The sequence below is a fragment of the Schistocerca piceifrons genome, chromosome 7, assembly GCF_021461385.2.
Source record: "Schistocerca piceifrons isolate TAMUIC-IGC-003096 chromosome 7, iqSchPice1.1, whole genome shotgun sequence".
In the NCBI taxonomy this organism is placed as follows: Eukaryota; Metazoa; Arthropoda; class Insecta; order Orthoptera; family Acrididae; genus Schistocerca; species Schistocerca piceifrons.
This window is the reverse complement of record NC_060144.1, coordinates 191,035,113-191,049,395: the sequence shown is the minus strand read 5'-3', so window position 1 is coordinate 191,049,395 and position 14,283 is coordinate 191,035,113.

Below are 14,283 nucleotides of genomic sequence, written 5' to 3'. Positions count from 1 at the left end.
TGCAACCGATGTTGATGTAGCATTGTCAACACTGACGTTTCTGAGATTCCCGATTCTCGCGCAATTTGTCTGCTACTGATGTGCGGATTAGCCGCGACAGCAGCTAAAACACCAACTTGGGCATCATCATTTGTCGCAGGTCGTGGTTGACGTTTCACATGTGGCTGAACACTTCCTGTTTCCTTAAATAATGTAACTATTCGGCGAACGGTCCGGACACTTGGATGATGTCGTCCCGGATACTGAGCAGCATACATAGCACACGCTCATTGGGCATTTTGATCACAATAGCTATAAATCAACATGATATCGACCTTTTCCGCAATTGGTAAACGGTCCATTTTAACACGGGTAATGTATCACGAAGCAAATACTGTCCACACTTGCGGAATGTTACGTGATACCACGTACTTATACGTTTGTGATTATTACAGCGCCATCTATCACAAAAAAGTGGCCCACATAAAACATTCATATTTCGTTATGTACTACACGAATATGTAATAAAACATGGGGGTTCCTCTTTAATAAACACAGTTGATATCCGTTTGACCTATGGCAGCGCCATCTAGCAGGCCAACCATAGCGTCATCTGGTTTCCCCCTTCAAGCTAGACAAGTCTCATTCTTTGTAGTTTTATCGTTTGATGCTTATTTCGTGAGATATTTTGCCTGGTCACTATCAATGGACCACCCCGTACACCAATTTTTCTAACACTCAAGATAAGACCTTTCATAGTATTAGATAGAATTGCGAAGGAAGCAATTCAGTTATGGAAGCAATTCAGTTATTACAGGATTCTTTCTAGAGGCTTCCTTCTTCTGTGTGGTAATTCACATACTTTTGTGACTTTCCTAGTCTTCTCCAGATCTAAAATTTCAATTCTTGACTCATCTCCTATATTTTCCAGATCTGACCCTGTTAGTAGTCCATCACATGGCAAACTTAAAAGTGGAAAGTTACACAGTGATTTTTTGTTTTTAAAACAGTTTGCAAAATTTGTTTCTAATTGACTAGTAGTTGTCTAGTCATTGGGGTACACACTTCAGAAAAATATTCACAGAATACACATTTATTTGATGGCTCCTGTTGTCTTGCACCAAGCTATATGGTACAGTGTACAGGGGCCTGAGGATGGCATCAGTGAAGTGACAAAATGGTAGCTTAAAGAAAAATGAATTAAAACTGACATACAGCTGTTGTTTGGTTTTTGCTCTATATATTGTTTGATCAGCTACTGTCCCAAGTCCTTGATGGATCCAAGAATATACTTCAGGATAGTTGGCTGTAGATAACTGGGATGATGAGCAATCATTTCTGTCCCAATGGATTCTAGTTCCTCATATACAATGTTCTGCTTACTATAACAATTGGAATTCTCCTTTGGCCAGATCCTCCTCCGACCCTTCTATGGTTTTCAGCAATTCCTCTGTTTAGCAGCAATTCATTTAATGCATCAATGACTAAGACTTTGTTCGTGCTGCTGTGCTCCACAAAGGATTTTTTGAAACGAGGTCGGCATCATAGTGGTTGTGACCGCTTTTGTGTACCACTGAACTCCAGAAGCCCAGATCCTTCAGGCTTATGAGTCAGTATACAGAATAATCATCCATCACAACAGTGACTACTTTGCCAAATAAAAAAAAAAAAAACTAGAACTTGTTAATGGCCCAGATAACTGCAAGGCTATCTTTCTCAGTTGTAGAACAGCACGGCTGTCTTTCTCAGTTGTACAGTAGTTCTTCTCGGACTTGGACAGTACTCTAGATGCATGAGCTATCACCTTTTCAGCCCCTTCCTTATTAATTTTAGCAGAGCTGCACCAACTCCACACCTGCTAGCATCAGTGTGAAGATCAATCTTGGCACTATTGTCTTAAAATGATAGGACTGGAGAAATGTTGGCACCTCCTTACAGATGAGGAAAGATTATTCAAGGAAAATTTGGTGTCTCGTGGCAGCAGTGCTTGCAAGGGTTGTGGACTGGTACAGAGGTCCTTGGTGAGTCGCCAGCAGTAAGAGCACATTCCGAAAAAACTCCTCGCATCATGTGAAAAAATTTCTTACATCACGAACATGCAGAGGATTTGGAAAATCATTGACTACTCGTATTTTCTGTGGATCAGGTCAGGCCCCATTGCTATCAATTAGATGGCCCCAAGATTTTTATTTCTTGGGTGATGAAGAGGCACTTTCTTGAATTTGGTCAGAGACCAGCAGTCTGAACACACAACACAGTCAACAGGTGGCTTAGATGTTCTTCAAATGTCTTAAAAATGATAAGTCTCATCCAGATAAAAAAGTAATTCTTTTAATATGTCTGAAGGTAACTGGAGCATTACATAGTCCAAATGGCATTACTTTGAACTCACAGAGGCCATATGGTGTTATGAACACCATCTTTTCCTAGTCAGCCTCATCGACCTCAATTTGCCTGTATCCTGTCTGCATGTCCCTTGTTGAAAAATACTCTGCTCCTTCCAAATAGTCTAGGGTGTGAGCAATGTTGGCTATGGGTAGACATCTTTCTTCGTGATTCTGTTCAGTCATTGGTAGTCAATGCTTCACAAGGAGCAAAAGAGAGATCAAGGACTCTCATAGCTTCAATGATGTCATTTTGCAGCACCTTCTGAAATTCCTTTCAGGTTATCCATCATTCAGCCAGCAACACCCTATTCAAGTGCTGGCTCAATGGTTGATGATCACTCAAGCTGATATGGTGTTTCAGCAAGGGCCACTTGGTCTATCTTTTCTTCAATTCTGATCTTGAAGCAACAACCACCAGCAATGCTTATGATTAGCACTGAAATCTAGATTTCTTTTACGGCTAGATCTGTTGTGACAGTTCACATCTGACGGTGTGGTAGTCGTTGAACACTCTACAGTATCATACAAAATGTCCAGGGTACCCACAGTGGAAACATGATGGCATGTTGTCCTCCAGTCTCCAAATGTCTCTTCCCTGCGGAGCATTATACTTGGTGGAGGAGTTGTTTGGCCAAATGTTGGGTTGCCGTTTGACGGCCGTGGCACAAGTCATAAGTGGCCATGTCCCTTCCTCCTAAAGAGTCTGACAGGTGGTGGAGACTAGTTCGAAATCTCGATACACCTCTTCTTCAACATTCTATGTTACCTCTTGACTTATGGGGTTGACATAATGCTGCTCTCTCTTGCTTACTTGGTGCGAGGCTTTAAATTCCTACCTTACTTGATGTGACAGTCCTATCCACTATAATGGCCATGTCTCTTCTCTTAATACATGGCGTACGAAAAAGGCAAAGTCACAGCTGCCTTCCACAACAACCATAGTTACTTATTCAGGAGTCGGTCATATTTCTTTCATCTGATTCTTCTTGTGCTGCATTTTTCGAGGCATTGGCACCACTTGATGAATTCCTGTCATCGTGGCGTCCTTTACCAGAAGACCTGCGTACATACATTTGGTGACTCTTTTTGTCAAGTGCGAATTTTGGCGAATCCTGTCATATTCAGACTTACAATGTGGAATACGGCGAAACCATTCTGTATGTAAGTGTGTTGTTTCCCCATGATGTTGCGCACTGTTCCTTTGTTCTTTCATAAAGACAACTTGCTGCTGATTTTCACACAGTTATATGACAAAGATAAACTTTAAATGTTCTTAAGTTTTCCATTGTCTTTCTAGACTTCATTTCCACACCTCACTTAACATATAGTTACATACATATATAATTACAAGCACAAATGCCAATGTTAGAAATGAAATACAATAAACAAATGAAAAAGAATTTCCATAATGCTATTGTCTCATGGACTATGTTTTGCTGTAAAATTTAGAACCAATGTATCCACGACTGTAGCAAATGGCTTCATGATTTTGCTTCCTAAATGTGTCTTTTCACTGGATGAAGTGGAAAGAAAAGTTGAAATTTGTGTACGTTAAAATACCATCTTCCATTTTGCATGGCATGGGTCCCATTAAAACTTCACAGGTTATTCTCTCCTCCTTTCTCCACTGCTCCACATCAGAACTAAATCAGCATGAACGCTGGTGTAAAGTCACACAGCTATGAGATGAAATGCACACACCTACTACTAGGTGTGCAAAAAGATTAGCGTAGTTCTAAGCATACTGGTTGAAAATTTGTTATCTGCAAAGCTGCAGTACCATCCATAGGAATCAACTGTAACAAGATGCTTGCATCGAAACCCTTTAAAATGTTTTTGTCTTCAGTGTTCTCATCTTAAAAGTTTTTCGTGGGCAGTGTGAATTCCAGCAAATAAAAACTATAGAAACTTCATTTAATTATTAAAATTGAGAATTATGCTTAAATAACTCATCTGATTTTATAAGGTTTTTAAGCAAGTTACAACAAACACTATATAAACATGTAGATTTTCTTTATTTGAATGTGGCATGCACTGTGCAGAGAACAGTAAAGAAGGTCTGTAACTGAACATAAATTTAAGAAAACTACTTAGAAAGTATACAATTATTTTTGCAACCATTTTCATTTCCTATTTCCATCTCTCCTTTTATTTTATATTGATAACTGTACTAATTTTTATTTTTATTGTTATTATTTTAGCATACAACACAAAAATCACTGTACCTTCCGCCACCTCCTCTCTGTGCCAATAGAAGAAAATGTTCTGTGAAAGCAGCCACATGAAATGCCAAATTCACAGAAAACACTGCACAACATTCCACATGGTACATCCACAAACATCCATTCAGTTAGCTACCCTCATACTGAGTCCAAGGAGCAACTACATCACCCAATTGCAAAGAATGCTGCTTGACATCATGTGGTTGATAAACAGCTGCAAGCAGCTTCACAACTCCTGCCAACTGGATTCCCACTTCAACATCAGTTTTTTTCTAAATTGCACGAGTGTGAACTGTTCCTGCAATATACCTTTCATTCATACAACAATCCTGGCCTCAATTACTGCTATTCCCAGTCTTTATAACTGCCTTTACCACCTCATCTGCTTTTACCCAATTCCACTAGCCAACACCCAAGCCAGTCTCTCACAACCACAGTTCCTTTTCTACTGCATTATAGTAAACCTGTACCTTCCAACCCTTACCAGTTTCTCTTAATCTTGATCTTCCAAATAGAACCAGTCTGTCCACTACTTATTTCTCCTAACTGTCTCTACCCTTCTCCATGCCTCCTGGAGCAAGTGCCCCCTATCACATTCTCTCCTTATCAGTTGCACTGTACAAAAAGTGCCTTTCTGTCGCTCACTATCTCTCCTATTTGCCGAGTGGTGGTCTGTACTCTTATATATATGTAACACTGAGATCCCATCTTAATTCTACATCAAGTTATCTAGAAACCCACCTGCACTTAAAACTTACAACTAATTATACATAATTACAGGTCAGACACTAAAATTGAATTATTGCAATCTTGCTTATTTGTCTGCTAAAAAATTTAATCGTATATGTTAAGAAAATAGTGTTGAGTTTACTAATAGCTATCGTGAGGTCAGTATATGCTCACAATACAACATCATAAATGGCTGTACACTTAATTATGCATTTTGTGAAAAGCAGTAGGAGTTTCAAAAATTTATTCCCATGTCCACGTACTACCAGAATAAATTCTTAATATACCTCTAATATGACTCTTTAAACAACACTCATTCTCAAAATGCCCTCTTGTAAACCATCATTTTTTAAGCTGACAATCTCAAAATGTATTATTCTTATCATGAGTGCAAACTACTGAATAATGGTAAAGTAAGTTAAAAACTTTCCTCTGTGGGCAAAATTTAACCTCTGGCAAGTTTTGGCAACAGCAAATCAAACAAAGTGAAATTATTAAACAAAGGTATTTACGCAAACAGAAAAATATATTGTAGAAATGAAGAAATCAAAGAAAAGAAAATCTCAAATATAAATGGGCACTTGTTAAAGAGAAGGTGAGAGTTCCAGGCAAATGATTACGATAGAATATACTAGATTACATAAAACTATCTGTAAATATCTGCAGGAGGACAGGAGAATATACCATGGAAATTTGGTAATAAAAACTACAGCAAATAACAAACATTTGAAGAAAACAAAACAAATTTATGCTGGGTAGACACCACACATTATTAGGAACCATGATAATTAATATTTATCGTACACAGTTATTAGCAGAGTATAAATTAGTTACAGTGGCCTACTGAGTGGAGGACAAATAAACATTTTTTAGCTTTTTTCATTTAATGTGTTACACATATCACACACTAGAAAGAATGGACGCAACTAAGAAACACAATACTTGAAAAAACTGGATTTAAAGAATGAATTCTATAGAACTTATAATGAAATAGTATAAGTTTCCTTTAAATTTCAATTAAGTATAGTTGGCAGTAAATTCCGTTATATTTTTCATGCACGTTGGGGCATTTCACACATTTTTTCATTGACATAAACTAAAATTACTGTTTTTCGACTCGTGTCGCTTTTCTTGCAGCGGTGTAACATTCAGATTCCGAGTAACAGTTATCAACATGGGAAACGCAAATGTACGATCAAATTTCAGCCTTATCAATGAGCTTAATGTTAAAAAATACAACAAATTTTTTAGAAATGTTTTTTTTGTAGTTGGATTTTTCTCAGCAGTGTCTGTCTTTGTTGAAGCAAAGAAAAAAATTTGCATTTTTTATCCTGAATGAAAGTATTCAGAGTCTTGCAAATTTTGCACCTTGTTTCATTCCACTGAGAAAAGTGGTCAGTTTTATCCTACTGGCAGTATAAAGCTAGTTTTACTGTACTAGCAGGTTTCATGAATTTTCTGGTCGTGCCCTCTTCAATCAATTCATCACAAGATTAACCCAAAACTTTCTAAGAAAAACATGCTTTTTAGTCAGGGCCTTGCAATCTTCTCTACATTTCAGCTAGCTACTGTCATAAAGTATCATTACTATGTGCCAGAAGGTAAAAAACTACTATTTGTTTGATTTTACTGTACATATATTTGTATAGTGATGTTAGTACATCATGACTGACTACTCCTCCCATATTACGATCATAAATTTGAACAATGCATGGTCTGGGTACAAGATTATGCTCTCTCTTACTTCTATCTCATGTTTTTGCCATGTCCTTTGGCTCTATTCCTGTCGGCAAACAAAAAATGTAATGTATTTGTCAGATACTATTTTAAAGTGATGAATTTGCCAGTTGTATCAACTTGTGAAGCTCTAGTAGCACAGTTCTGTGCTTTCGTCTCCTTTTTGTCAGTAAGGATCTTCCAGATCTTATTGTGCTTGAATAATGAATGCCCCTCTTCAATAGGATCCGGGCAACATGGTATGATGTAAAGAAATTGTCTCTATACACCCTAAAAAAAGTGATTTCATTCCGATGGTTCAGTTAGTTACATTACAATATTGTAACCAAGACCTTTTCTGGTACTTTCTTTGTTGCCTTAAAAGCTGCACCTCAGTAGACAACAAATATCACGAGGATCGAGCTCTTGCCCATATTTTAAAGCCTCATCTGGTCTGTTTGTTTTGAACACAGTGGCAAAGAATACTGCATCCTTTCAAAGGAATCGTTCTTCTGTCAACATGGTGACCTGGCTCAGGCAAGTTTATGTGACCACAGTAAGAGAAAGTCAAAATTTTCACATCTTATCTTCTTTCTTTGTTAGTTTAGTAACAGTACGATCGTCACAGAAATGCAACAGAGGTACTACTTTCTGAAAGTAATTCAAGTCACTATATTAGAAACTCTATTATACACCACATTCATTTGCCCATAACATCATACATTAGGCACTTGACTTAAGCAGATTCACAAATACATATCTAAAAGCTGCTCACACTCACCTATGGTAATGTTAATACACTATCTGACTATCCATAGACTATGTAAAGTCTAGGGAATCCCAATTTAATTGTCGAGTCTTAACACTCAAGTAAGTCATTTTGTTTTCTCTTTAAATTATTGTCATTTTGTAATGCTCTCATTCACCCACTTGGGTAATTACCATTGTAATCCTAGATTTAAGAACTCAAAGTAATATTACGGGGCAAAAGCCCCCTTGTGACTGTCAGGCCTGGGAGCATTCCCTCCCCCTCACGAGGGTGGAGTGTTTCAGTGTGCTGCGCTCCGGTGCCCCTCATCATCACCTGGGTACCCACCACCACCGATACCGCCGACACACACACTCACACCGTGGCGCCACCCTTCTGCCGTCGCCCCAACTTCACAGGTTTGTTATTCAAGAGCCTTCCTTCAGGCCCTTCAGGCCACTTTGTAACTTTTGCACATATTGATATCACTATGTTATGGATGTTAATTTCTGTGGCCCTTCATAATGATCATATATTTTTTTAAATGTAATAATCAATTAGAATAAGCTCATTCATTTTCTTCCAGAGAGCCTTCTTTGGAAGGGGAAAGGATGTGCAGGGAGGAGAACCCCCAAGAGGGATCATTGCCAATAAAATTTTATTAAATAATTTTTTCCATTCATAATGTACGGCCGTAGCCAGTTTGGGCGTACTGTGGTGGAATGTGCTGGCCGGAAGACCGTGGTCGGCACATTCCTGCCACATGTTCCTCGGTCAGGCTCTAGTCCCACGGGTCGGTTGCGCTGACGAGGGTACGCTACTAGCAAGGGGCATTGGCGGAATCAATCCTCCAATCAAAGACTAGTCGTGTGATCACATGGGAATGCACCCCGGAGTGGCGAGGGCGGCTCGGAAATAGCTCCGTGCTCTCTCAGCCTCAGACCTCGGCCCCGAGTAGTCGCTCCTCTAGACTATGCCTCTCTCCTCAAACCTCCTGACGAACAGACGGTAACCCCTCATTGGGCTGCTCAGCACCATGTAGGCACACATGTACCATCTTTACATGAATAAATAGGGTCCATTCCAGCTTAATTACTTTTAATTATTGCAACACCCACAATTTTCTGCTCCTGACATCTATCCTGACAAACAGCAGAATTGACAACCAAAGATCGTGAGAGGCGGACTCATCAGTATAAAAGGAGGTCAGGAATATTATGTTGTCAGTACACAAGCAGTAACAGAAGAATGGCTCCATCAGGAGAGCTCAGTGACTTCAAACATGGACTCGCCTTTGGATGTCATCTCCCCAAGTTGACTGTTGTGATGTGACTATGAAGTGGGAACAACTTCAGCTAAACCAAGACCAGGCAGACCTTGTGTACTGGACAGTCAAGTATTGTGGAGGGTTGTTTTAAAAATTCACACGTGATCAATGGAAGGTACCCCTCTTTAGTCACACTAGCAGTTCATATAGCACAATGCCTGCATAGGTAGTTCAAAAGAATGGGATACAATGGTCAAGCAGCCACACGCCTGTAGTCAGTGCTCTGTAATGCTTGAGATGATATGAAGAGCAACGCCACTGGAGAATGAATGCCTGGAAATGAGTGAATTGGAGTGCTGAATTGTGCTATAGCCTGTTGCAATCCAAAGGAAGGGTTTGGGTTTGGTTAGTCGGTTGATGCTTTGCGGCACAAAACTGCTAAAGTCATAGGCACCCGTATCATAATGTATGAAAAAAACAAGCACTAAATAAAAACCTGAGGCAAAAATCCAACCAAGCAACCTCAAATAAGGAGCATCCAGGGACAAGGATGTCCCTAGGGAAAATTTCTCGAAACATCATTGAGATGGCAGACATCCCCATGGGGGGGGGGGGTTCATATTTAGTTCGCCATGGCGCTGCAGCAAATAAAAAGAAGAAGGATACAATTGACAGAACATGTGTCATCCACTAAAACATCTGAAAGTCGGCACCAGATCAGAGAGTGGCGCACCATCAAAGGTTGAGAGCAGTAGGCATAGAGTGGGGCAGGGTCACCACTTAATAAATGACGGTGACTAAAACAACAGTGTTGTATAAGAGGGTGGAGAGGAAGTTGACCATGCTATTGGGAAAGGTTTAATTCCCAGAGTTTGTTCCACTCGAGACACGATCATTGTGCATTCCCAAGAGATACTACGTGCTGACAGACAGCGACACAAAGATCATGTGAGGAACAGAATGACTAGCAGGCAGAGCGAGGAGAGCTGCAGCCTTTGCAGCAGCATCAGCAGCCTTGTTACCACGCATGTCGACGTCACCAGGAACCCACAGGAATACCACGTTGGCTCTCCCACAGTGAGTGAGTGGAGGTATTCTTGGATCCATTGTACTAAAGGGTGGACTGAGCACAGTGCGCGAAGGCTCTGAAGAGCTCTGACAGAATATGAGCAGATGACACAATTTGAAAGCCCGTGTTGCTGGATGTACTGGATGGCCTAATAAAAGATGTCAAGCTCTGCAGTACAAATCGAGCACTAGTCAAGAAGCCAATATTGAAAAGGATCCAGCAAAGTACAAAAGCACACCTGACACCATGGTCAGTCTTGTAACCCTCTGTATAGACAAAGACAATGTCCCCAAGCCACGTGCAAAGAGCAAGAAACTCACTGCGATACACAGGCCAGGATCAGTGTCCTTAGGAAGCGAATGGAGTCCGAAGCAGCAAATGAAAGCGGACTCTGGGAGGCAACAGAGAGGATGGGAGCAGTTCACACTGAAGGTCAAGGAAATTGTCAAAAAAGGGAGCAAAAGATAGGTGACCAGGCGTAGAAGACAGACAGCTCACATAACGACTGAGGAGAACTTCTCATCGGTAGGAGAATGGTAAGTCGGCAGCCTCAGCTTAAAGACTCTCAATGGGACTAGTATAGAAGGCACCAGTGGCTAAATGTATCGCACAGTTTTTGATGGTTTGAAGAACACGTAAGACAGACGGACATGCGGATTAATATATAATACACCCATAATCCAGTTTCGAACGGACAAAGCAATGGTATAAACAGAGGAGGATGGTCCGATCCACTCTCCACGAGTTACCGCTTAAGAAACATAAAACACTGAGGGAGCGAGTACAACGAGCTGCCAGGTAAGAGATGTGGGAAGACCAACATAGTTCTCTATCAAACATGAGTCCCAAGAATTTTGTTGTGTCAATGAATAGAAGAAGGAATGGGCTGAGACATAGGAACAGGGGAAGAAACTCCTGATGCCGCCAGAGGTTCATACAGACAGTCTTCTCGGCAGAAAAGTGGAAGCCATTGTTGATAACCCACGAGTAGATGATCAAGACATTGCTGAAAATGCCGCTCAAGCTGAAATGTTCATTGAGAACTGCAATAGATCGCAAAGTCATCAATGGAAAAAGAGCCCGAGATACCTGGTGACAGACAGTCACTAATATGGTTAGTGGCTAAGGTAAATAAGAAAACACTGAGCACAGGACCCCGAGGCATCCCATTCTCTTGAATAAAAGTGTCCAATAGAGCCGAGCCCACATGTACCTTAAAAAAAGGGTCATTTAAAAACTCCCAAATAAAAACAGGCTGGCAGCCCCAGAAGCCCCTTTAGTATTTAATATGGAGGATACCCATACCCCAGCAGGTGTCATACGCCTTCTCCAAATCACAAAACACAACCACAGTTTGGCAATTCTGCAAAAAAAAATGTTCATATTATGCGTTGACAAGAAGATCAACTGCAGAGCGGTGCCTACAGAACTCACAATGGGCATTAGTGAGGGTATTCCGAGACTCAAGGCACCACACCAGCTGACCATTGCTCATGTGTTCCATCACCTTGCAGACATTACTGGTGAGGGAAATTGGGTGGTAGCTGGAAGAAAAGTGTTTGTCCTTACCAGGCTTAGGTATGGGTATGGTGATAGCCTCATGCCAGCAACTGGGAAATGTGCCATCTGTCCAAACATGGTTATATGTAAGGAGGAGATAGCATAGGCCCTCAAGAGATGGGTGTTGCAACATCAGAATGTGAACACCGTATGGTCCTGGAGTGTATGACTGGGGCAAAGACTGCATGTTTAACCTCCCTCATATTAAAAGCAATACTGTAACATTTACGATTTTGGAAGGAGAAAGATATCATCTTTGCCTCTGCCACCCATTTTAGAGGGAGGAAGGCAGGACAGTACTGGGTAGAACTCAAAATGTCTGTAAAATAGCAGTCCAAGGTGTTCGAGATACCAAGGGGGTCTACAATGACATTGTTCACTACAAATAGGAGAGAATACAACTGTTAAAAGAGCTTTGATGAGAAAGCCAACTAGCTTTTTGCTATCCCTGAAAATGTAGCGACACTGTGCACGTAGCTGTTTATGATGGATACAGACTGCCATCATGGGATGGAGTTTAAAAACACAGAGAGCACATCTCCAACCACAGACTGCATTGCAGCACGCTTCAGTCCATCAGAGAATGGAAGCATGTCGCAGCAAGGAAGAGGTACAGGGTATGGAACATTCTGTGGCAGTAAGGAAAGTGTTTGTTAGGTTCTCTACTTGGTCATAAATGCAAGGGAAATGGTGTTTATTCAAAATGGGCAGTGAGGAGTAGAGCCACTGTTCAGCTTTGGAAGGCTGCCAGTTGGTTGGATGCCCGGATGGGATAGACATTAGCAAATGAATAACACAGGGGAAATGGTCACCAAACTGTGTGTCTGACAGAACGGACCACTTGAGACAATGAGCAAGCTGAGCAGTGAACATCAAAAAGCCAAGTGGGAAAAGGAGTGCAGGGAACCTTATGGTGTGTACCCATGTTCAAACAGATTAGATCGATCTGGCTGAAGACATCTACTACGAGAGAGCCTCTCAAACAGGGGTGTGAACACCCCCTAAGGGGATGGTGGGCACTGAAGTCACTGAGCAGCAAAAAGGGACGAGGAAGTTAAGCAATAAGTTGCTAAATGTCTGCCCTGGTGACACCAAAAGATGAGGGTGAGTAGATGTTGCAAAGAGAGAAGGAGAAACCGCGAAGGGCAAGTCAAACAGCCATAGCTTGAAGCTGGGTGTGCAAGGAAATGGTGTGACTATAGACGTCATCTAGAATGAGCAACATGACTCCCCCATGAACCAGCATCCCTGCCTCAGCAGAAAGGTAAAAACGAATTGAAGTGTGGAACATGAAAGTGATCATGAGGGCGTAATTTTGTCTCCTAGAGGCTGAAAACAACTGGAAAGTATGATTGCAAGAGGAGCTGTAACTCAACAATATTGGATCTGATGCCACAAATGTTCCATTGGAGATAACCATACCCGACAATAGACAGGAGATGGGTCAAATAAGGGGGCAGTCACTGTGGTGGCTGCCAAGTACCAGAGTTTGAACATGGACGATGACCTGGTTCAGAGGCTGGAGAATCCTGTTCCATTAGTTCAACAAAGGTGTCAGTATTCGCTTTCAGTTGGCCAGTGGACTGGTTGTTGGTGGTATGAGGTGGAAAAGGGGAAGATCGTTTGACTTTCTTTGATTGCTTAGAATCTTGGCATTTGTCAGGTGCAGACCCAGAGGTTGGCTGGCAAGATGTGTGCCAAAAAGTCATCATGGGAGAACTCCTTTTTGAACTTCTGTACTTCTGTGTGCAAGGCATCCGAAAGTTTGTTGGTATGGTGTGTACCCCTAGCATGTGGAGATGAGGGTAAATCTAGGAGCTGGGCAATTTCACAACTGTGGCACTAAACTGGACGTCTGCATAGCCATGTCCTTCGTAAATTAGAGTGTAGGGAGAACAGTATTATAACTGCCAGAGGGTGGCGTACAAGGTTTGCGGCTAGCAACGTTTTCTGAGCAATATGAGTAGGAACCTTTTCCTTCATCCGTATCTCCTGAATGGATATGCCATTGAGGCAGCAAGGACAGTCTGGGAGGAAGCAGCATGATCACTCTGACACCTGATACAGTGACGGGAAAGAGGTGGACACTCACCCTCATGAGCATCCCTGCCACAGGTTACGCATATGGCTCCATTTTCACGAGATTCACGGGTGTGGATGTAGCACTGACATTTATAGCAATGCTTGGGATTTAGGGTATATGGGCTCACAATAACAGCTTCGTAGCCACCCTTAATTTTTGATGGAAGTACCACACATTCAAATGTGAGGAACAGAGTGTAGGTTGGCATTAATTCTTTATCTACTCTTTTCATGACGTAGTGAACTGCAGTCACTCCCTGGTCAGTGAGACAAGCTGTTATTTCAGCCTCTATCGGGCCATCAAGTAGCCAAGTGTACATGACACCGTGGGAGGGATTCAGAGTGTGGTGGGACTCTACTTTAACAGGACAGCTGTGGAGAAGTGTTAAATTAATCAGTTTCTGTGCTTGAAGAGCACTATCGGTCTCCAAAAGCAGGTCACACTATACAACCGAGAGCAGAGTTCACAGGACCAGCAATGGCATCTACACCCTTCTGAATAGCAAATGGATTCACTGTCATGA